This window comes from Phaseolus vulgaris, chromosome 7, assembly GCF_051622355.1.
Source record: "Phaseolus vulgaris cultivar YP4 chromosome 7, ASM5162235v1, whole genome shotgun sequence".
Taxonomy (NCBI): domain Eukaryota; kingdom Viridiplantae; phylum Streptophyta; class Magnoliopsida; order Fabales; family Fabaceae; genus Phaseolus; species Phaseolus vulgaris.
The window spans coordinates 35934440-35958325 of NC_143504.1; the positions used below are offsets into that span (position 1 = coordinate 35934440).

Below are 23886 nucleotides of genomic sequence, written 5' to 3' on the forward strand. Positions count from 1 at the left end.
ATATTACAAACACTCAACACCACAAAGAGGTTATCTTGACCACACAAGAACACTCACCCTCTTTGCCTTTCACACAACCACTGTCAGAACAAACCTTTGAGTACACATTTTTACAAACTTATAAGTATACATAAAGAAAACAACCACAAGAATTGAAAGGAACAAACTACACCTGGTATTCAGGAAATCACAAAGCTCCTAAAATCAGTTCTTGAACCAATGCACAACCTTTAGGCAATCTTGCAAAACATTGAATCAAATCTCTTATCAAAAAACGTTTTCCATCTCACTTTCTATGTGTGCTTGAATATGAAGGGTAACCAGATTTATAGCTATCAAATCTAGCCGTTTTAGGCAGTTAATCATGAGCAAAAACATATTCAAATCAACTGAAAACAGATTTAACAGGTTTTTGAAAAGCTGTTAAGAAATTTGACAATCAACCGGTTGAAATGTCGTTTTAACCAGTTGAATTGGTTTTGACAGTTAGTCAACCAAGTCAAAATCAGTTTTGAAAACCCTCAAACAAGTTGGGTGTAAAACAACTGACTAAACTGTGAAATCAACTGGTTGTTTTTCACTTAGCTTAGAAAAACATTTTTTCTTTTTCAAAACAGATTAATTTAGTTGTGCATAGGCTTAAGAATGAACTTTACAAATATTCTAAACACCCTAGAACTAAGCCCCAAACAAAGCTGCACGGGTATCAAGCTCTTTCACAAATTTGGTTTCATCAAAGCTTCATTTTCTACACAGGATATCCCGTAACAACCCCATCAGTGTTAATTTTAACCCAGCTTAGTGAAAGGAACTCCCATCTACCCAGAAGAGGATGAAGAAATTTATCAGTACGAGTATTAATACCAATAAACTTAATCACGCTGAAATCTAACATATCACTCTTCATTGAATCTTTAGACGAATTTCCCACTAGACAACTTAAATCTTTAATTACCGAAATAGCCCTAAAAACATCAATCTTATCCTAAAATCTAGCATAATTCCTCATGCGCCATATCATTTAAATAGAAAAATTTATCACAACAAGCTTAATCAATTTAACCAAAGGACTACCATCACTCTTAATAAAAGAAAGAAAATCATCCTTATTAGAGAAATGAGAAGAAAAATTTGTCGAATCCAACTCCAAATATCCAAAGCATTAGAACATTAAAAAAATAAATGTTGAATGGATCCCTCGTGCTTTTCCCAAAGCGTATATATAGAACATAAATACAAACCTTTATTCTTAATATGCTGATCTATAGGCAGCCACCCATGAAAAACTTTCTAGAGTCCTAGAGTTTTGGAAGGCAGAATAGATGAACCCCAACCACAAGGAACTCCTGATTCTAAGAAAAAAGTCCTTGCCGATTTAAGAGTAAAACAACTAGACTCATCTAGAATCCAATTATGAATATCACGTTCCTCCCTAACCATTATGTGATTAAAAAGTTGAGGCATTTCTTATAAAGACAAGAGAATATTCCCATCACAACCTGTCCAAAACTGAGAGACTGTATCCAGAATGCTTGCACCATCAGATAACCCTGCAATATTTGCTAAAGAAGTAGTAGAACAACATTTATCATTCCTGAAATTAATAAAAGTACCTGTACCAACAATTCAAGAACTATAATCAAGTATAGCAAAATAAAATTGCTTAATTCCAGGCCAAAGAGATGAGGATCTATAAACCATTCTAAACTCGTATTTGGATTTAAAAACCCTAGCTTTCAGGAGAAAAGACCAAGTCCTATTTCTATAAGCAAGGTTCCAAGCAAGTTTAAGAAGATATGCATTATTTTTATGACGAAGATTAATAATATTTAAACCTCCATTCTCAAGAGGAGAATAAATCGTATCCCAATTAACCGTAACTATGTTTTTTTTTAAAATATCACCAATTCAAATAAAATTTCGACACCACTGCTCAACTTGCTTAAAAAGTGAAACATGTCATTTATACATATTAAAGCTATAAGCTAGAAATCTAGTAATCCCCGTGTATCATTTACTTTAAAGTGTTTTTATAACTACCTCACCCTCATTACATCACTAGTGCAAAAAGGTACATTAACGACGGTTAAAAAGGATATATAAAGACGGTTCCCAAACCGTCGTTATTGTGGGCGTCATTATAAGTTATCATTTTTTAACGACGGTTGTTAAATCGTCGTTATAAACAAGTGTATAACGACGATTCATCTAATCGACTTTATAAGTGGATGCTGAATAGGAATACAAAAATTTAAACAAACTTTTAAAGACAGTTCTCATAGGAACCATCGTTATATGTCGACTTTTAAAGAAGGTTCCCATAGGAATAGTCGTTGTATGTTGACTTCTAAAGACGGTTCCACGTGGAACCTTCATTATATGTAGGTTTTAAAAAAATAATTTGTTTTTTAAAAAACATCAAACCTGCATAAAATATCCAATTCCAAAAAATCAAAACATTTTAAATCATATTTTAAATATAAAAAATTAATACAAAAAATTATAACATTTTACAAAAAGTTTTCCTAATATATAAAAGAGTATGTTAGTCTAATGATTCGTAAGGTGTTATACTTGGTTAAAAAATACTTTGACCATGTTGTTCTCACATATTCCAATGCTTCCGAATCTAGCAGGTGTTGGTCATTGAAAAACTGTACGTGTGAAATTTTTTTGAATTAGTACATGAATAATAAACCCAAAATTTTAAAGTGTTTATTGTATTGAGGTACTACCTGATCCCAATCTTTATTAATTGTAGCTTGCACAATAGTCAACATCCACTGCATAACATAATAACCACACTCATAACTTCTGGATTGCTTGTTGGACTGCATGTGAAAATAAATGTATTAAATGAATGACTGAGACACTTAAAATTGAGTGAACAAATATACTTTAAATACCTTAAGGTACATCCAAGTGATTCTTTGTGAGTTTGCACTTCTCCTCCCACACAACATGTTATATCCAGAGTAAGCACTAAAATAATAAAATTTCATGTTAGAATACATAATATTATATAATGTATAAGTAATAATAAATGTTAAATGAAATTGTCGTACCTATCTATAATGTGTTTAAAATAGGTAGGGGTTTTTATGCAAAGAGCAAAACCATGTAGCGGTATGATCTTGAACAAATATGATCAATAGTTGCCAATGACACCTATATAACAAATCAATTAGTTTTTGTTATGTCAATAATTTAGTATAACTTATTTAATAAATAAGGACTTACTCATGAATGTACGAAGCAAAATAAATTTGTTTTCCTCCATTCTTTAAGGCAATGGTAATGAATGTTTGTGTTTCTGACTTCTTGTTTCCAATTAATTGAATGAGTTGAGGGTCTAAAAATACACACACGCACACACACACACACATATATATATATATATTATGTTTCCCCTCATTGAAGCATAATCCACAAAGATACCTAAATTTCAATAAGTTAGTACTAATATATTTAATAAATCAAAAGTATAAATATTTTAATATTTGAACTTACATAATCCATAATTGCAGAACTGTTATGTTAATCTCTTGATCTCCGGATGCAAGGTCCAACAAATCAGACATGTGAATGTACAATGGTACATCACTATGCCTTCCAATATATCTGATATATAATCCTATTAGTATTAGTGCAAAGATATATCGTAGAGTCTATAGGTCTGACGAGATGTCTAGGCCAAGCAACGAAAGTATGTAATGCCTATGCTACAATTGTGACCTATGATGTCGGCACAGGAACTGCAACATCACCATACAGGACCTTCTCCACCGTGACCTTCATGAAATTAGAAGGAAGAGGTACATTGTGTAACATTGTGACCCCTTCATAACATTTACCCAGGGCAACAAATCGGGTCAAAGAATTACACTCAACATATATCTCGTATTGGCTAGTTGAGCCAAAGTCATCTCCCGATAGATCAACTGTCGAACAACTCCCTTTAGTGATGACTTTCATAATAGGAGGCAAAGGTGGTTAATCTTCTACCATAGTAGGTGGTTGATGTGAGAGTCCTAAACCCTCCCGCCGTTTTTCGAACTCCCTTTCCAACCGCACATTAAACTCCTCCATTAAGCTTTCTCTAAGCTCTTGAGTTACCTCAACCTTTATTTGCTCACATAACTGTAGTAAATACTCTTGGGTAGGTTGACTGGACGATTGTTCCTTGCTATGTGATGAAGGTCCAAAGTATGACCGAATCCCAACCCCATATCCAGCTACACGAACACGTCTAGGGTGTTCAGGTCGTCCAAGAGCAACATTAAGAATATCATTGCAACCACATGGAGCAAAAGTCCCCTGTGTTGATTGCTCAGCAAGAGAATCATAAAACAAATGAAAAGAAATTGTCAAACTTCAACACATTGAATTTAAAATAACACATGGAAAACATATTTCTTACAATTCGTTGAACTGTTTGTTCTGTAGACTTAGAAGACAATGTCCCTGATGGGTATATACGAGCACCCTTCGACATCTCATGTCAGAGTGGTGGGGATGGAGGCCTCAAAGAATCTACATTATTCATTTCCTCAATGGAATTAGAACGTGCTTTAATCTTTTCTTCAAGCATCTTCTGCTCTAACAACTTATAACCACCACAGGACAATAAGTGTGGGGTATCATTATGTGCTTGACTGGCTTTTGCTTTGTTTCGAACAACCTATCATCAACATTCAAAATTTAATAATACGTTAATATAAACTATATCCAAATATAAAAGTGATATTAACCTGGCATTTTTCAGTTTGTCGAATCTGCATAAACTGCTGCCAAGTTTCTTCATCAAGGGATGCATATTTTGTACAAGGATTTTCATCTTTCCTTTCACCATATAGAAAATCTGTTATCAATTTTGATTTGTGTTAGAATATATGGCTTTAAACTAGAGGGGGGGGGGGGGGGGGTTAATTGTTTAAAGAGAGTTTTCGCAATCTATTCAGCCTTGAATGAAATTACTTCGAGAAAACCTTGATTAAGAAATCAGTTTTTCAAAACATAAAGCAAAAGGCACAAAACTAGTAAAAATAATCGGTTGTTTTACCGAAACAATCGGTTTTTTATACCAGTTAACAAATATCAAAACTGAATTTAAAGAGTTAGGGATAGGGAGAATGCAAACAAATGTTTATACTGGTTCACTCCAAATCCAGAGCTACATCCAGTCTTCTCAGAAACCCTGAGGAAATCCACTAAGCAATCACAACTTGATCACTTACACCACAACCAAGAAAGTGACCTTAAACACCTCAAGACACACACACTCTTCTTGGCCAACACAATAACACTAAGATTGCTGATCTTGATCCCCTCAAGAACACACAACCAATTTGATATGATTCCAATAGCAAGATATAGATGATTCTTTGACATTTTATGGAATCAACTTGAGCTGGAATATGATTAGGCACTTTTCTAGAATTGGATCAATGTTCTATCATTCAAGAACTCACCAAAACTTAAGTAACCAAGCCAAAACTCATATGGAAGTCCATTTCTTGCCAATTGAACCGATTAAAATGCTTAAGAACTCAAATGAACCGATTAAAATGCTTAACAATTGAAAAGCACCGAACAAAAGCAAGAAAGGAAGAAGATGAACCGATTAAACTCAGCAAGGAAGAAGATGAACCGAACAAAACATGAATTAAAGCTAAAGCACCGAATAGAAATTCAAGAAAGGAACCTAAGACATGTTTAAGAGTTCATATGAGCACGAAAATGGAAGAAATAGATGGAAAAGAGAGAAGACTTATGTGGTTGAAGAACTTGGTTGATGAACACGCCACTTGAAGTGTGAATGCTCCAAGATAAGTGTGAATTGCCGCCACTAGAGGAACCAAGGCACTAAAGATGAGACTAGGAAGAGGAGAAGGCAAGTTCTCACTACACTCAATCACTAATTTGGGAGAGTTTCATTACTTCAAAAATCAATTCTATTATTTGAAGGACCTAAGCCCTTCTTTTATAGGAGCAAGGGCCGGTCATAAGGCTACAAAGCTTGCACTACAAGCTAACCAAAGGTCCCCTTTCACTCACTCCAAATGCCTATAGTGAGTCATGAAGAGTCACCTTCTAGAAAATTCTAAACTAAAGCCTAAAGATGCTTTACAAAAGAGGTATCTAATGTTTCCCTCCAAGCACCTTCCTAAAAACTATATATTTAAACATTATACAAAAGACACTATAAAAAGAGAAAACATTCTACCACTACTTCCTAATTCTTTAATCTTGCTCCTTGTAAGCCTTTGAGGTAGGCTAATGTCTTCTTGAACCTCTTCAACTTCGGCCTCTACCTCCTCTTGATCTTGATCTTCGGCCTCTACCTCTTCTTGATCTTGATCTCCATCACAATCTCAACAAACACAGAAACGAAACTTGTTTCACAAAGGTACAATGATTACACTTGTTAAAGAAGATAATCTGAAATCAATACAAGCAGAATCCTATTCCAAAAACTTTGATCAATCATAAACTTTCAGCAATCTCAGCTCTTTGAAAAACTCAAAAACTCTTAGCAAAAAAACTTGTCAAAGATTAATTCTCAAATATGTTTTTCTGAATTTATTCAAACATGTAGTTTGTTATCAAATCTTAACAAACTCTTAAATTGCATTAAAAGATTTGTAAAAGCATTTAATGACTGGAGCGTAAGCAGTTAAATCATTTAAAGTTCAGTCAAAGATAAAACAATTTTTCTGTTATGGTCCCAAAACAAACAATCAGTTGTTTCCTCGAATCAATCGGTTGTTTCGGTTTTAACAGTTCAACCATTTGAAAAACAGTTTTCAAATATTTTCTCAAAACATCTAAGTGTAAACAATCGGTTGTTTCAACAAAACAATCGGTTGTTTTAACTTAGTTTGAAAACATTTTACTTTCACAAAGATTGAGAATGCCTATGCTTTAGATTCGATCAAGGGGTGGATTACAACACTCAAACTACCCCAGAACTAGACTAAACCAGCACAACAACATCAAGCACAGCCAAGGCTTCAACATCCTTCAAAGGGTTTGGATTCTTCAAAGCTTTTACACCACTGGGTTCAACAATCTCTCCCTATTTGATGAAGACAAATCCCTGGTGCTTGTGTTTAATCTGATTGAATCTGAAGCAATACTTGCAAAAATAACATTTATACTATCTAGTGCTTCTTACAGCAACAGGTTAGATTTTTATGTATTCAAAGCATAAAACATGATAAACAATCGGTTGTTTACACGAAAGAATCGGTTGTTTTTATTAGCAGCATCAGAAAACAGTTTTAAATCAGAGATTTTAACAGTTTATACAGTATCAGATAAAGATATACAAGAACCAATTAATTCTTCCCCTATTTGTCTTCACAAATAGACTTTAGCATGTATCAAAACAGATTTAGGAGAGATTATTAAGATCGTGAATACCTAACTCATTTCTTAGGAAGAAAAACCTTTCTTTTGGTAATGGCTTCGTGAAGATGTCAGCTAACTACAGTTTGGTCTCCACAAACTTCACTTCACAGTTCCCATTGTTTACATGATCCCTGATGAAATGATGCCTTATCTCAATCTGTTTGGTCCTTGAATGCTGAATCTGATTTTTGGTAAGATTGATGGCACTTGTGTTATCACACATCAAAGGAACCTTGTTGATTTGTAATCCAAAGTCTACAAGTTGTTGTTTTAGCCACAAAATCTGTGCACAACAGCTTCCAGCAGCAATGTATTCAGCCTCAGCAGTAGAGAGAGCAACACATGCTTGCTTCTTGCTATGCCATGAGATTAGGCTTGAGCCAAGAAGGTGACAAGTGCCACTTGTGCTCTTTCTATCTAGCTTGCAACCTGCAAAGTCAGAATCTGAATAACCAATTAATGAATTGGAGAGTGAGAAGGATACCATATTCCAACAGATGATGTTCCTTTGAGATATTTCAAAATTCTTTTTGCATCTTTGAAGTGTGACTCTTTAGGATTTGCTTGATATCTTGCACATAGACACATCGCAAACATGATGTCCGGCCTGTTGAACCAAGTGGTGTTCAAGCTTTGAAGAATCCAAACCCTTTGAAGGATGTTGAAGCCTTTTGCTGTGCTTGGTGTTGCTGTGCTAGTTTAGCTTAGTTCTGGGGTAGTTTATGATCCTGCCTGTTGACCAGAACGCTGGAAACTGCCTCGTCAAAGGATCGACGTGTGCACCGCTTCAAGCTTCCGTTCCTCTTCGAGATCCACCTCAAGAACCTGCAAAAGAACAGAGCGGCACCGCTGCGGCCGATCGCACTCCAACGCCCAAGTCAGTGACAGAACCACCAAATACTACGAGCAAGAACACTCAAGAAATCTCAAGGAACCGTGCAATGTTCTCTCTCACAGTAAGCTCTAGAACTCGCAAGCGTAAAGAGTGTAATCTGAACGTGCGTACCTCAGAAAGTTCGTTGAGAACTCTTATATACCTGGTCACTTTCTCTCTCCTGGCAGTTACAGACCTGGACACGTGGCTCGCATCCAGTCGTACACATGCCATCATCTGGAGCCTCCTTGACTTGGGCGCTGCTTCTGACTCTCCTTTTGGCTAAGTTACTTATGCATGGTTCTGCCCAGTGCATAGCTATCTTAAGAGTGTGATCTTTACTGGAACGGGCGAGTTAGGGTGCTCTCGTACACCTTCCCTGTGGTCTCGCCGGCCGCCTTCGTAATCTGTACCACCTTTACCTTCGGCGATGTGCTTTGTTCTGGCGATCTCCAATCACTTGGTCGCCTGAGTTCACATCTGGCGACTTCATCTTCAACTGGGCGATCGCCTGGTATTTTGAAGATCGGAGCACGCCAACTTAATAACTGGCGATTACACGAACCACCCGACTTCCTTCCCTTCTGCCACTCTGGCGCCTTATCCACACGCCTACTCTGTAGCTTGTTGCCACGTCATCACTTCCGACTTCCAGGGCGGTACAGTTTATATGTTGTAATCGACCCTTTGATTAAATCTAAAGCATTAGAAATCTCAATCTTTGTGAAAGTAAAATGTTTTCAAACTAAGTTAAAACAACCGATTAGTTTGTCGAAACAACCGATTCTTTATACTTAGGTGTTTTGAGAAAATATTTGAAAACTGTTTTTAAAATGGTTGAATTGTTAAGTACCAAAACAACCGATTGATTCGAGGAAACAACCGATTGTTTGTTTTGGGACCATAATAGAAAAACTGTTTTAGCTTTGTCTGAGCTTTAAATGTTTTAACTGCTTACGCTCCAGTCATTAAATGCTTTGACCAATCTTTTAATGCAATTTAAGAGTTTGTTAAGATTTGATAACAAACTGCATCTTTGAATATATTCAGAAAAATAGATTTGACAATAAATATTTTGACAAGTTTTGCAAAGAGTTTCTGAGTTTTTCAAAGAGCTAAGATTGCTAAGAGTGTGTGATTGATCAAAGTTGTGGAATAGGATTCTGCTTGTATTGATTTCAGATTATCTTCTGTAACAAGTGTAATCCTTGTATTCTCTGTAAAGACAAGTTTCGTTTGTGTTTGCTAAGATTTGTTGTTTGTTCTTGAGGGGATCAAGATCAACAATCTTGGTGTAGGTGTGTTGGCCAAGGAGAGTGTGTTTCTTGAGGTGTTCAAGGTCATTCTCTTGGTTGTTGTGTAAGTGATCAAGGTGTGGTTGCTTAGTGGATTTCCTCAGGGTTTCTGAAAAGACTGGATGAGCTCTGGGTTTGGAGTGAACCAGTATAAACAACTGTGTACAATCTCTCTATCCCTATCTCTTTAAATTCAGTTTTGTCATTTGATAACTGGTATAAACAACAGATTGTTTCGGTAAAACAATCGATTGTTTTTTCCAGTATTGTGCTTTTGCTTTATGTTTTAAAAAACTGATTACTTAATCAAGGTTTTATTAAAGTATATTCATTCTAGGCTTAAAAGTTTACGAAAATCTTTCTTAAACAATTCACCCCCCTCTCGTTTAAGGCCATATATTCTAACACGGCTTACTAGCTGTTAGATAAAGCAAAGATCCAATTAATCCTCTGTATTTTGTTTGATCTACACTCTTTCCAACAACATCCACATACATGTAACAACTTGATGGCATTGGAGTGCTTGCTTCTTTGCAACTCTCCATTTCAAATTTCTTGAGAATCTCCTTGCAATACTTTGATTGAGTTAAGAAGATCCCATCCTTTGTTTGCTTAACCTGCAATCCAAGAAAGAAAGACAATTCTCCCATCATAGACATTTCAAACTCACCTTTCATTGCAGTCACAAATTCTTCACACAAACTATCTTGTGTAGCACCAAAGATGATATCATCAACATAGATTTGCACAAGAATTATTTCTGCATTTGACTTCTTGATGAAGAGAATCTTGTCTACCATTCCCCTTTCATATCCATGAGATAGAAGGAAGTTGCTAAACCTCTCATACCATTGTCTTGGAGCTAGCTTCAGTCCATACAAAGCTTTCTTCAACTTGAAGACATGGTTGGGATACTTATGATCTTCAAAGCCCGGTGGTTGATCTACATAGACTTCCTCTTTGATGTAGCCATTCAAGAAGGCACTCTTGACATCCATTTGGAAGAGTTTAAAACCACTCATACACGCAAAAGCCAGCAGCAGCCTCACAGCCTCCAATCTAGCAACAGGAGCAAAGGTCTCACCATAATCTATGCCCTCTTCTTGATTGTAGCCTTTGGCAACTAGCCTTGCTTTGTTCCTTGTGATCACACCATCCTCATCTAGCTTGTTCCTGAAAACCCATTTCGAACCAATAATATTCATTTCATTAGTTTTAGGCACAAGAAACCATACCTCATTCCTTGCAAATTGATTCAACTCTTCATGCATAGCTTCAACCCACTTCTCATCCTTGAAAGCTTCCTCAATTGACTTTGGTTCAATTTGAGAGACAAAAGCTGTGTGCCTGCAGAAGTTTGAGATGGAGCTACGTGTGGAGTCACCTTCCTTTATCTGCCCTATGATGTTATCCACTGACAGATCTCTAGGAATCCTCCACTCCTTGGGCAGCTCACTCTGTTGCAAAATTTCAATCGGTTGTTTTTGCGAATCAACCGGTTGTTTATCTGCACAAATTTCCAGCTTCTCCAAACTGATGCTCTGTTCATCTTCTTCAACACTGGTCTTTGGGATTTGATTGATTCTGCGATCTACCTCACCAAAGACAACGTGAACTGATTCTTCTACAGTCATCAACCTCTTGTTGTAGATTCTATATGCATGACTTGTGAGTGAATACCCTATGAAGATACCAAGGTCTGCTTTCTTATCAAACTTTCCCAAGTTTTCCTTTCCATTGTTGAGAACGAAACAGCTGCAGCCAAAGACCTTGAGATGACTGATGTTAGGCTTCCTTCCATTGAAGAGTTCATATGGAGTTTTCTTCAAAATAGGCCTTATAAGTACCCTATTCATCACATAACATGAGGTGCTCACTGCATCTGCCCAAAAGTACTTAGGAAGTGATGATTCACTAAGCATTGTCCTTGCTAGCTCTTCAAGAGACATGTTCTTCCTCTCTACTACTCCATTCTGTTGTGGTGTTCTTGGAGCAGAGAAGTTGTGCAGAATCCCCATTTTCTCACAGAATTTGCTGAATTTCTCAATCTGAAATTCTCCTCCATGATCACTTCTAATAGAACCTATGTTGTTGTTCTTTGTGTTCTACAACCTTCTTGCTAACTTCTTAAAAGCAGAAAAGGCATCACTCTTTGATTCCAAGAAAAGAGTCCAAGTGTACCTAGAAAAGTCATCAACAATAACAAGAGCATAATAATTTCCACCAAGACTCATAGTTCTTGAGGGTCCAAAGAGATCCATGTGAAGAAGTTCAAGAGGTTTCAAAGATGAAACAACATTTTTAATTTTGAAAGAACTTTTCACTTGTTTCCCTTTTTGGCATGCTTCACAAATGTGATCCCTCTCAAATTTGAGTTTTGGCAACCCAATCACAAGATTCTTTGAAATTAGCTTGTTCAAGTGATTCATGTGAATATGAGCAATTCTTCTATGCCAAAGCCAAGATTCATCTTGCTTGGATAGAAGACATCCAATTGAACATGGTGAAGAGATATCTAGAAGATACACATTATTAACTCTCTTACCTACCAACATTACCTCTTTGGTGTTGGGTAGACAGATTTCACATGTGTTTGCCTTGAACATCACTTGATAATCCTTGTCACATAGTTGGCTAATGCTCAGCAGATTATGCTTTAGACCTTCTGATCCTGTCGCCAACTCTAACGTGGAGGAATTGCTTTGTCGCTTCCTTACCCCGCCTATGCAACTGTGCTATCTGCAAGAATGCTCTTAGAACCTTCTCCGGGAACTTCAAACGCAACCTGCAAAACACACAGACGGCGCCTCTAGCGGCCGTTTGCACTCCGACGCTCAAGTTAGGTCACAGAATCACCAACAAAAATAATCTCACTCAATCTCCTTTTTATTCTCTCTCTGTGTCTGTGCCTAACAGAATTCTGTTACGCTGTTCTCTGCGTGTGTCAGAATTCTGTTACGCTATTCCGAAAACGTACCACAATCAGTAAAGACGTGGGTGTCTGTGTTTTCTGTGTGTGTCCCTTTCACGACGCGGAGTGCACCTTTATCTTGGCCGCGCCCCTCTCAGATGGTGACACGTGGAGGCATGCAACTCACATCTAACCGTACACGTGCCACTACCTGAAGGGCTCTAGCGCATCTCTTTGTGCGCCTAAGTTATTCCCTTGCGGAGTAACTTAGCGCGTTTCTTCCATCTGGGTAAATCGCACACTCCCAGGAGGACGCCAGGTGTGGCTGGACTAGGCACACTCACCAAGCATTGCTCCCTGCATACACGATTTCCCCTTCACGATGTCATGCACGTAATGGGTTAAGAGAGTCACCAATCACTGACTGGTTTACTAACTCTCTCAGGCCACCCTCATGCACGATTCTTCCGGCGAGCAGCTACTCTTTCTCTGAGATATGATCATGCGAAGTCCATGCGTAACGCTCTCGCTGGGAATCTTAGTCCCAGTTTAACTGCGTGTAACACGAAACCCCGATGACCATGCACCCGATGACTGATCGGTGCTCTATTGCTTCTCACGTTCTCCCCCCGGGTGTTTATCTTGGAACTGATCTATCGGTGGCCACTCGGTTACTGACCACCGATCTCCATACCGGGTGATCTCCTCCCTGATTTCTCTGCCACCTAATCCACGTGTCACCTTGCGGGTGGTCCACGTGGTTATCTTCTGCTGACGTCATCGACTACCGATGACCGACCGGATCACCTTCTACATAAAGCACATCATGGATTACCAAGATGTCTTTGTCTCCTATGGATCCTCTCCCAAGAATCCTTTCTTTGTTGTTGTCTCCATAGGTGACATGACCCTCTTGCTTAAAGGAGATGCTCAGGAACTTTGATTTTTCCCCTGTCATGTGCTTGGAGCATCCAATATCAGTACCACAGTTGCTTGCTCTCCTCCAAGATTTCCTACAAAAAGGAGTTTCGAGTACAAAGATTTGGTCCCCTTATGAATGTGGGTCCATTTGGTTTACACTCATCAATTAAAGCTTTATTACTCTTAGGAATCCACTTCATAAGACCTTTAGGAACAACATATTTTCTTATTTTACAGAACCTCACAGAATGACCTCTTTTCATGCAATAGAAGCATGTAACAATCGGTTGTTTCGATGGGCCAATCGATTGTTTTTCTGGCATTTTCGAAAAAGATTTTGAAAATCTATCTTGTTTGTTTTCTGGATTAAAACCCAATCCAGCTTTTCCAAAAACACAGTTTTGAGATGCTAGAACACTCTCAAAGTTGGATTGGCCTTTAGAAAGCTTATCCACAGTTTTAACAAGATAGTGGACCTTCTTTTCAAGATTTTCGCAATTTTCACAAACTAGAGTATCACACTTACAAGAGGAGTTTTTGTAAATGATTTCAAGATTTTCAAAATCTGTTTCTGAATTTTCTAATTCCTCTTCCAGTGTCTTTACTCTGTTTTTAAGCCAGCTGTTCTTTTCTTTCAACCGATTGTTCAAGAGAGCCAATCAGTTGGCTTCTTCATGTGTTTCTTGAAAGGCTTGAAGCAATTGACCATAATTTTCAGAGTTTGAGGAGTTTGATGAACTTACACTACTTGAGTCATCCTCCTTTCTGGCCATGAAGCAAAGGTTGAGGCTTTTCTTATTTTGCCTTCTTTTCCTTCTTGCTTGACTCTTTGTCATTGCCTCCTTTAGTTCACTGTGTTCATGAGCAGCCTTGAGTGTGTCCCACATATCCTTAGCACTTTTGCATTTTGATATCCTGAAAAATTCATTAGTATCTAGTGCAAAAGCCATTATGTTTTGAGCAGTACAATCAAGCTTGGCCATCTTACATTCATCATTGGTCCATTGAGACCAAGGTTTTGCAATGAAAGAACCATTCTTTTTAAACTTTGGAATGTAAGGACCATTCTCAATTGAATCCCAAATTCCTTGATCAATAGATTCCATAAATATTTTCATTCTTGCTTCCCAATATTTATAATTCAATCCACAGAATAAAGGTGGTTTGTAGATTGAAGCACCTTCCTTAAAAGATAATTTTCCAGCCATAGAAAAAATATTTTTTGAATAAACTTGAATAACTTTCAAAAATCAAGCTCTTGATGCCAATTGTTAGAATATATGGCTTTAAACTAGAGGGCGGGGGGGGGGGGGGGGGGGGGGGGGGGGGTTGAATTGTTTAAAGAGAGTTTTCGCAATCTATTCAGCCTTGATTAAGAAATCAGTTTTTCAAAACATAAAGCAAAAGGCACCAAACTAGTAAAAACAATCGGTTGTTTTACCGAAACAATTGGTTGTTTATACCAGTTAACAAATATCAAAACTGAATTTAAAGAGTTAGGGATAGATAGAATGCACACAGATGTTTATACTGGTTCACTCCAAATCCAGAGCTAGATCCAGTCTTCTCAGAAACCCTGAGGAAATCCACTAAGCAATCACAACTTGATCACTTACACCACAACCAAGAAAGTGACCTTGAACACCTCAAGACACACACTCTTTTTGGCCAACACACCAACACTAAGATTGGTGATCTTGATCCCCTCAAGAACACACAACCAATCTCAGCAAACACAGAAACGAAACTTGTTTCACAAAGGTACAAGGATTACACTTGTTACAGAAGATAATCTGAAATCAATACAAGCAGAATCCTATTCCACAAACTTTGATCAATCACAAACTTTCAACAATCTCAGCTCTTTGAAAAACTCAAAAACTCTTAGCAAAAAAACTTGTCAAAGATTAATTCTCAAATTTGTTTTTCTGAATTTATTCAAACATGTAGTTTGTTATCAAATCTTAACAAACTCTTAAATTGCATTAAAAGATTGGTCAAAACATTTAATGACTGGAGCGTAAGCAGTTAAATCATTTAAAGCTCAGTCAAAGATAAAACAGTTTTTCTGTTATGGTCCCAAAAAAAACAATCGGTTGTTGTTTTGGTTTTAACAGTTCAACCATTTGAAAAACAGTTTCAAATCTTTTCTCAAAACATCTAAGTGTAAACAATCGGTTGTTTCGACAAAACAATCGGTTGTTTTAACTTAGTTTGAAAACATTTTACTTTCACAAAGATTGAGAATGCCTATGCTTTAGATTCGATCAAGGGGTGGATTACAACACTCAAACTACCCCAGAACTAGACTAAACCAGCACAGCAACAGCAAGCACAACCAAGGCTTCAACATCCTTCAAAGGGTTTGGATTCTTTAAAGCTTGAACACCACTGGGTTCAACAATTTGAAATGACGAAACTGGACACTCACATAAGAAAGAACCTTCTCTTTCAAGGTTTCCACATTCGGGATCTTGTAATGCGTCTACATTATTTGAAAGAATTAGTTCATAAACAAGAACAAAGTATAAAAGAACTTTAGATTGAACAAAGTAAAAACAATTACATACCAGAATATCTTGCCAAATCATGTTTTTCTCGTGGTCGGTCATGTGATCTCATGACTCAGTTAAGATAGAGATCCTTTCACGAGACAGTACTCCAAGATAACTCCTATATTTCTTTGCATATTGCCCAGTGGCCACAACAGTGTGGACATCAATAGACAAAGGTATTTTGTCATCTTTAATCTTGTAAGTCTTATACTAGTTTTTGAACGAGAAAATTTATCATCTGTCATGTTCTTGTTATAAAAAAAATACGATAAGCATCAATAATATGAAATACAATTAAAATTATATATTTTAAAACTAAACATGAATCACATGCACATACAAATATATATTCCTTCGTCATGATCATTTCGAGTTGCATGTACAACATCAGCAACATCCTCGTACTCTTTATTGATGGTCGTTCTTGTAATTGATTCAATCTCACAAATGTCATTGTTTGTATCTTCTGGGTCATTATGTTATTTTATTCCATGTAGCACAACAAACCAGTATTCAGACGTAGGATCTTGGATATAGAAAACTTGGGAAGCTTGATGTGCCATTATGAATGGTTCGTCATGATAAGCTATTTTTCGAAAGTCAACCAAAGTCATTCCTGATTCATCAACTTTGACACCAGTCTTATTGTCAACCCACTTGCATTTGAAAACTGGTACAATAAACTTGGTATAATTAACTCCCCAAATCTCTGCTATGACACCATAATAAGGCAATGATCCCACAATAGGTTTTTTATCCTTTACTGTTGAAAACTGCATAGACTCTGCCTCCAAGATGACTCCGCTATTTTTGCATTGTACTCCTATCATCTTGAGACTTTGTGTAAAACAAACAACCATTTACTTCAAAGCCAGAACAACATAAAAAATCAAACTTGAGACCGTTTGCAAGCCATGTTAATGTGTCAGATGCTGATGGATCATTCATTATTTGTTGCTTAAACCATGACATGAAAGTTTTGTTATGCTCAATTAACGCTCATTTTTCTGATTGTCTTGGATTTTTATATTTGAAAATGTCTTTGTGTGTATCTAAGTATGGTAACACCTGATCAATGTTATTCAAGATATACAAGTGTGATTGCAGAACCTCTTATCTATATTTGCTTATGACATGTCCACCTTTTGAAGATTTACTTATCAATCTACGAGAGTGCCAACCTTTTTTAGGAACTCCTATACATTTGGCTTTTGAAAAGTACTCGAAACAAAACTTAATAGATTCTTCTGAAATGTATCTTTCAATAATGGAAGCTTCCAGACGACATTGATTCTTCACATATCCCTTCAAAATCTTCATGTATCGTTCAACTAGATACATCATCACATATAAACTGGCTCACACAATCTGATTTCTCTTACAAGATTAACAACCAAGTGTACCATAATATCAAAAAAAGATGGAGGAAAAAACATCTTGAGTTGACACAAGATAACAATTATTTCTTCTTCAAGTTCATCCAATTTCTGAGAGTCAATCTCTTTACTACACATGGAATTGAAAAATAAACATAGTCGAGTGATTGTATGTCTAACATTTTTTGGTAAGATTCCACAAATAGCCACCGGTAGTAATTGTTGCATTAGAACGTGACAATCATGTGACTTTAAGCCAATTAGTTTCAAATCATTCATAGATACAAGCCTCTTCACAATTGAAGAGTAGTCTTGTGGTACCTTAACACCTTTAAGACTTTCACAAAAACTTGTTTTCTCTTTCTTTGACAAAGTGTAACACGCTGCAGGCAAGTATGTACGTTTACCAACTTCTCTCGGTGCCAATTCCTCTCGTACATTCATCTCAATCAAATCCAGACATGCATTCACACTATCCTTTTTTGCCTTTAATGTTTAGAAGTGTTCCTATTAGACTATCACACACGTTCTTTTCTACTTGCATTACATTTATACAGTGTCTGACAACAAACTTACGCCAATACGGAAGATAAAAAAAGATTGATCTCTTCTTCCATATTTCACTTACAGTTTGCTTCTTCTTCATCTTTCCAAAAGTCACATTAACATTTTTTATTTTTTCATAAATTTCAACACCACTTAAGGGAGTGGGACAAATGTCATGTTCTTGGTATCCATTAAAAGCTTTTTTCAATCTACGATACAAATTGTATTTCTTTAGAAATCTACGATGCCCAAGATACACGGTTTTTCTTCCGTGTTTCAACTGCTCATAAGATTTTTGCCTTCACATATTGGACATGCTCTATGGCCTTTCACACTATAACTTGACAAGTTCCCATATGCAGGGAAGTCATTGATAGTACAAAACAACATCGCATGCAATCAGAAAGATTCATTCTTAAACACATCAAACACATCAACCCCTTCATTCCACAATAACTTCAAATCTTCAATGAATGGATTAAGATAAACATATATGTCATTTCCAGGTTGTTTTGGACCAGAGATCATCATAGATAACATCATGTATTTGCGCTTCATACACAAAGTAGGAGGCAAGTTGTAAATCACTAACAAAATGGGCCATGAACTATGATTACTACTTCAATTTCCAAAGGGATTCATACCATCAGTTGCCAATCCAAGTCTTAAGTTTCTTGATTCTTTTCCAAATTCAGGAAATTCTTTATCAATATTCTTCCACTACAAAGAATCAGTAGGGTGACGAAGTAGTCCATCACATTTTCTGTTATCTGCATGCCACCTAACGTGTTTAGCGTCATCTGCGTTTGCAAACAAATGCCTAAACCTTGGAATTATTGGAAGATACCAATCAACCTTAAAAGAAAGACCTTCCTTTGTGAATTCATCAATTTCATCATTCTGACAAACTCTAACCTTATAACATGACAAACCACACTTGTGACATCTTCTTAAATCTTCGTAATCATTTCTGTATAAAATACAATCGTTAGAACATGAATGTATTTTTTTATATTGCATACCCATCGGACAAAGTATTTTTTTTGCCTCATAATTTCGATTGGGTAATGTATTTCCTTTTGGAAGCATGTCCTTAACTGATCCTGTCTGTTGACCAGAACGCTGGAAACTGCCTCGTCAAAGGATCGACGTGTGCACCGCTTCAAGCTTCCGTTCCTCTTCGAGATCCACCTCAAGAACCTACAAAAGAACAGAGCGGCGCCGCTGCGGCCGATCGCACTCCAACGCCCAAGTCAGTGACAGAACCACCAAATACTACGAGCAAGAACACTCAAGAAATCTCAAGGAACCGTGCAATGTTCTCTCTCACAGTAAGCTCTAGAACTCGCAAGCGTAAAGAGTGTAATCTGAACGTGCGTACCTCAGAAAGTTCGTTGAGAACTCTTATATACCTAGTCACTTTCTCTCTCCTGGCAGTTACAGACCTGGACACGTGGCTCGCATCCAGTCATACACGTGCCATCATCTGGAGCCTCCTTGACTTGGGCGCTGCTTCTGACTCTCCTTTTGGCTAAGTTACTTATGCATGGTTCTGCCCAGTGCATAGCTATCTTAAGAGTGCGATCTTTACTGGAACGGGCGAGTTAGGGTGCTCTCGTACACCTTCCCTGTGGTCTCGCCGGTCGCCTTCGTAATCTGTACCACCTTTACCTTTGGCGATGTGCTTTGTTCTGGCGATCTCCAATCACTTGGTCGCCTGAGTTCACATCTGGCGACTTCATCTTCAACTGGGCGATCGCCTGGTATTTTGAAGATCGGAGCACGCCAACTTAATAACTGGCGATTACACGAACCACCCGACTTCCTTCCCTTCTGCCACTCTGGCGCCTTATCCACACGCCTACTCTGTAGCTTGTTGCCACGTCATCACTTCCGACTTCCAGGGCGGTACACAAGCCCCCCAGTCTTAAGCGAAGACTTGTCCAGCGAAAAGACTGAAAGAGTCACGTCAACACCGGTCTACGTGGCACTGACGCAGAATTCCAAGCGGTTTGTACTTTCTGCTGCTCCGACGCTCCACCAAACCCCTCGTCCATCACTCGACACGCGGCTTCATCAACGGTTACCTTCAGTTACCGTTTGCGCTTCCCAAACCCATTTCGAAAAAACTCTTAAACCCATTTTCACTCTACTGTTCCATCACTCTTCTTCGTGTTCCCAAACGCTCTCACCTTCTCCTGCAAAAAACTCTCTCAGCGCTCTTCAACATCCTGGTACATCATCATCCTTCATCGTCTTCCTGATCATCAAAAGGTACCTACTTTCCTTCTTCTGCTGGTTTTTCTTGCATTTTAACCGATTCGCATCATCCTCTAATTGTCTGGTGCATACGTTGTGGGTTTTTTTTCCATTTCTCCTTTCTCGTTACTTAGGGCTTCGTCTATCGTTACAACGAACCTTCGTTCGTTCGTCTTTCACCCTCCTCCCATGATCGAGTTAGCCTTTGCGAACCCTGATCGTTTCTCCTTTTCTTCTTCCTTTGCAGCTTCGAGAATGACTCGCTCAAAGATCACCCCGAATCGTCCTCCTTCATCGCGAAACCCTTCTTCTCAAGCACTCAACCCGCAACCGCGAGCACGCGGTGCTTCATCTTCCCAGGCTGAGAGGCCTGCACCCTCCCGCCCGAACCTGGTCTAGGCGACTCCACCTACCACCGGAGGAGCCCCCGTTCCCCCACCAGACTTCAAAAAACTCTACCCCTGGGCCAACTCGACCCTGTTGAAGGAAACGTCTTCCGTGAACACTGCTGGGGCAGTTTTGCGATTGACTAAGGGGGATGAACCTAACCAAACGTTTCATAAGGAGCACGATGAGAAGATGATAGTGCTACCTTGCCCCCCCGATTTGCCCGTTTGTGCTGATGACAAGGTGAGTGCTGACGGGCCCTTCTGCTTCGTCTACACAACGCTATTCAAGAAGGTGAAACTGAAGTTTCCCTTCACCCGATTCGAGAGGGAACTCCTTACCGAGCTCAACATTGTCGCCGCCCAGCTTCACCCCAACAGCTGGGCGTTTGTGCGAGCATTCCAAGTGATGTGCGACCACCTGGGGTTGCCTGCATCCGTAGACGTGTTTTTATTTCTCTTCGAAGCCAAGCACCCAGGAGACCGCCTATGGGTTAGCTTGAATGGGATTGCTGAGAGATCGATCTTCTCCATCTTCCAGCAATCCTATAAAGATTGGAAAGGGAGGTTCATCCAAGTGCGCTCCAACGACAAGGACGCCACCCTACTTGACGGCTTCCCCTTGTACTGGGTGGACAAGGGGAAGAAAGAGTCCAAGAGCTGCTTCAGGAGGCCCAAAAGTCCTGACAGCATGGGTGCGTTGGACAGAGACCTCTGTCTCTTTTGGAAGAGTGTGGCGGAGGCCAACATCACTTTCCTCACCACCACCCTGATATGCTTCGAATTCTACGAGGACCAACTAGAAATTCGGATAGGTTAGAACATTTAAACTGTTGTTTCAATACCGCTTTTGTCAACCTGTTTCTGGGCGTCTTGTGCGCTGCGCGCAAGACTTGGGTTTTATTTTCCTGCATTCTTTATCTGCTTTGCTGCTTCATACTGCCTTCGCGCCTTGGCTTTGACTTTGAACTAACTCCTGCATTTTCGCTCTGTGCAGATAACATGTTGGGCCAAGGCAAACTCGCGGAATTGAGGGCGCTCGCCCGAACCCACGGGTTGGCGACGGGTTCTCAAACAGTGCCCAATTCGGTGGTGGAGAAAGCCATCGTCCACGGGCGATCGCCACCTAAGGAACCCGCCGCCCAACGCAAGAAACTAGTCCTCAAGAGGCCCAAGAGGAAAGCTCCTCAAGTGATCCACGAAGAGGAAGAGGAGGACGACGAGGCCACTGAAGACGGCCTTATCACAAAGAGGAAGAGGGTGGAACCTTCTTCACCACCTGCACCACCCTCTCTTCCTACGTCAACGCCACCATCCACGCCTGCCCCTCCTCCATCATCGCCACCACCACAAGCTCCTGTTTCACCAGTCCAAGCGATCCCGCTGGCCACTGCGCCACCTGCAGTTGAGGCCCAAGAGCCAAATTTCATGGAGGACCCCCCGAGCGCCTCCACACCATACGTATCAGCTGGAGGGGGTCCCCCTTCAAATGCTTCAGCTGCGGAGGTTGCTCCAATCGGGGATGAGGTTGCTCATACCTCTCCGATTCTGATCACTGAATCCCCGATTCCGTCACCACGCCAACAGGCGCCTACTGAAGAACCTGCTAAGGAAGGTGGCGACGAGAACCAACAACAGGCTCCCACAGCGCCTCTACAAGCAGCAAACCTCCCTCTCGAGGTTACAAGGATGTGGGAGCCTCTATCTGCTAAGCTGAAGACGATAGCAGATGACATCTCCGCCGTCATAACAAGAGCCGTGGAGGGCTCCACCAGGAAACTCCAGGACGACCTCTTCAACCTCAAAACTGAAAACAGCACCATGAGGGTCGAGGTGGAGAAGTTGTCCTTCAACCTAACGCTCGCGGAAATTGAACACTCCCGAGTGGAGGACGCAATGAGCACCGAGCTCAGGCTGGCGCGCAAGGAGGCCACTGACCTTCGCCACAAGGTGCAACAACTTGCTCAAGAAAAGATTGAACTGGAGAGCAAGATTGTGCCCTATCGCGTCAAGGTGGCTGACCTGGAGGCTCTTATAAAAACTGACGCCGTCAAGGTGAAGAAACTAGAGCAAAGGTCAGCCGACCGGGAGAAACTCCTTGGACAGGTGGAAAAGGCGAGGGACGACGCCATGGCTGATCTCGACGAGGCCAACAAAGAGAAGGGAAAGATAGCTGCTGAATTGGGCCAAGTGCAAGCGGAATCCAAGAAGGTTGTTGAAGACCTTCTCCAAGCTCAAGAAACCAACGAACAACTCAAAAAGCAAGTTGAAGAGCTGGAGCAACAGAATAAGGGGCTGAAAGAACAAGCTGAAGAACTCGAGAAACAGATTGAAGAGCTGAATAAGCAAATTGAAGATCTCAATCTGAGTTCCGCTCAAATTCTGGCTGCCGGATTCGAGGCTGCACGGGAACAGTTCGCCTGCTTCTTCCCTGATCTGGATCTCAGCATGGTGTCGCTGAATAATGAAGTGGTGGATGGAAAAGTGGTGCCCGCCGAAGACTGATCAATTTAATTCATCCATCGCTTTTATACTCCCCCTTGTATATAACTTGTAATAGACTTTATGTCCTTTCGTATATATGTTTTGAACTGTTATTCACTGTTAATGACAAAGTCTACGTTTTTCCTCTTATGACTTCTTCAATCGCTTCAACTTTCCTTGCGTGTTTAATCTCAAAGAAATGACTTAGCAAAACCGTAGGCACGATCTTTGACTTAACTGCTTCGAACCACTTCAACCTTTAAGCAACAATCACTTTATCAATTCGTAAACTTAAGGCAATTAACCTTATCGTAAAAACGTTCCTTAAGCAACAAACTTTGACTCCGCTACTGGTTTAAATTCGTAAACTTCACTCACCCGATCTGCTCCATCAAAACGGGTCCTTTAACTTTCTCGCCACTGTTTGAACTTTTCCTGGTCGCCAGAGACTCTTGGCGATCAGCTTCTTTCTGGCTTCACGCCTTGGCCATTGTTCTTTGATCTGGGGGTAGAGGCGCCTTTCGGATCCTCCTCTACCTTCCTGAACTTCAGGACCACAGGCCGGGTGGCTAGGCGCTCTCTTCGAGCCTGCCTTAGCCACCTTCCAAACTTCGTCCACCCTTAACACCATACCTGAACTCGTTCGAGACGAGAAGGATTTTATCTTGCCTGAACACGCTCATAGGCGAGAAGGTCTTTAACTCGCCTGAACTCGCTCATAGGCGAGGAGGTCTTTAACTCGCCTGAACTCGCTCATAGGCGAGAAGGTCTTTTTCTTGCCTCTACATTGCCCCAGGGGTTACATCTTCTCGCCCCCAGAAACACTGAGGACTTTTTACTGGTGCCTCTACACTGCCCCAGGGGTT

The 23886-nt window shown here is 39.6% G+C and overlaps 1 pseudogene; it reads right to left on the bottom strand.

The window, feature by feature from the left end:
* Positions 1–1467: 1467 nt before the first annotated feature.
* Positions 1468–18980, bottom strand: LOC150025887 (uncharacterized; annotated as a pseudogene).
* Between the last annotated feature and the right edge of the window lie 4906 nt (positions 18981–23886).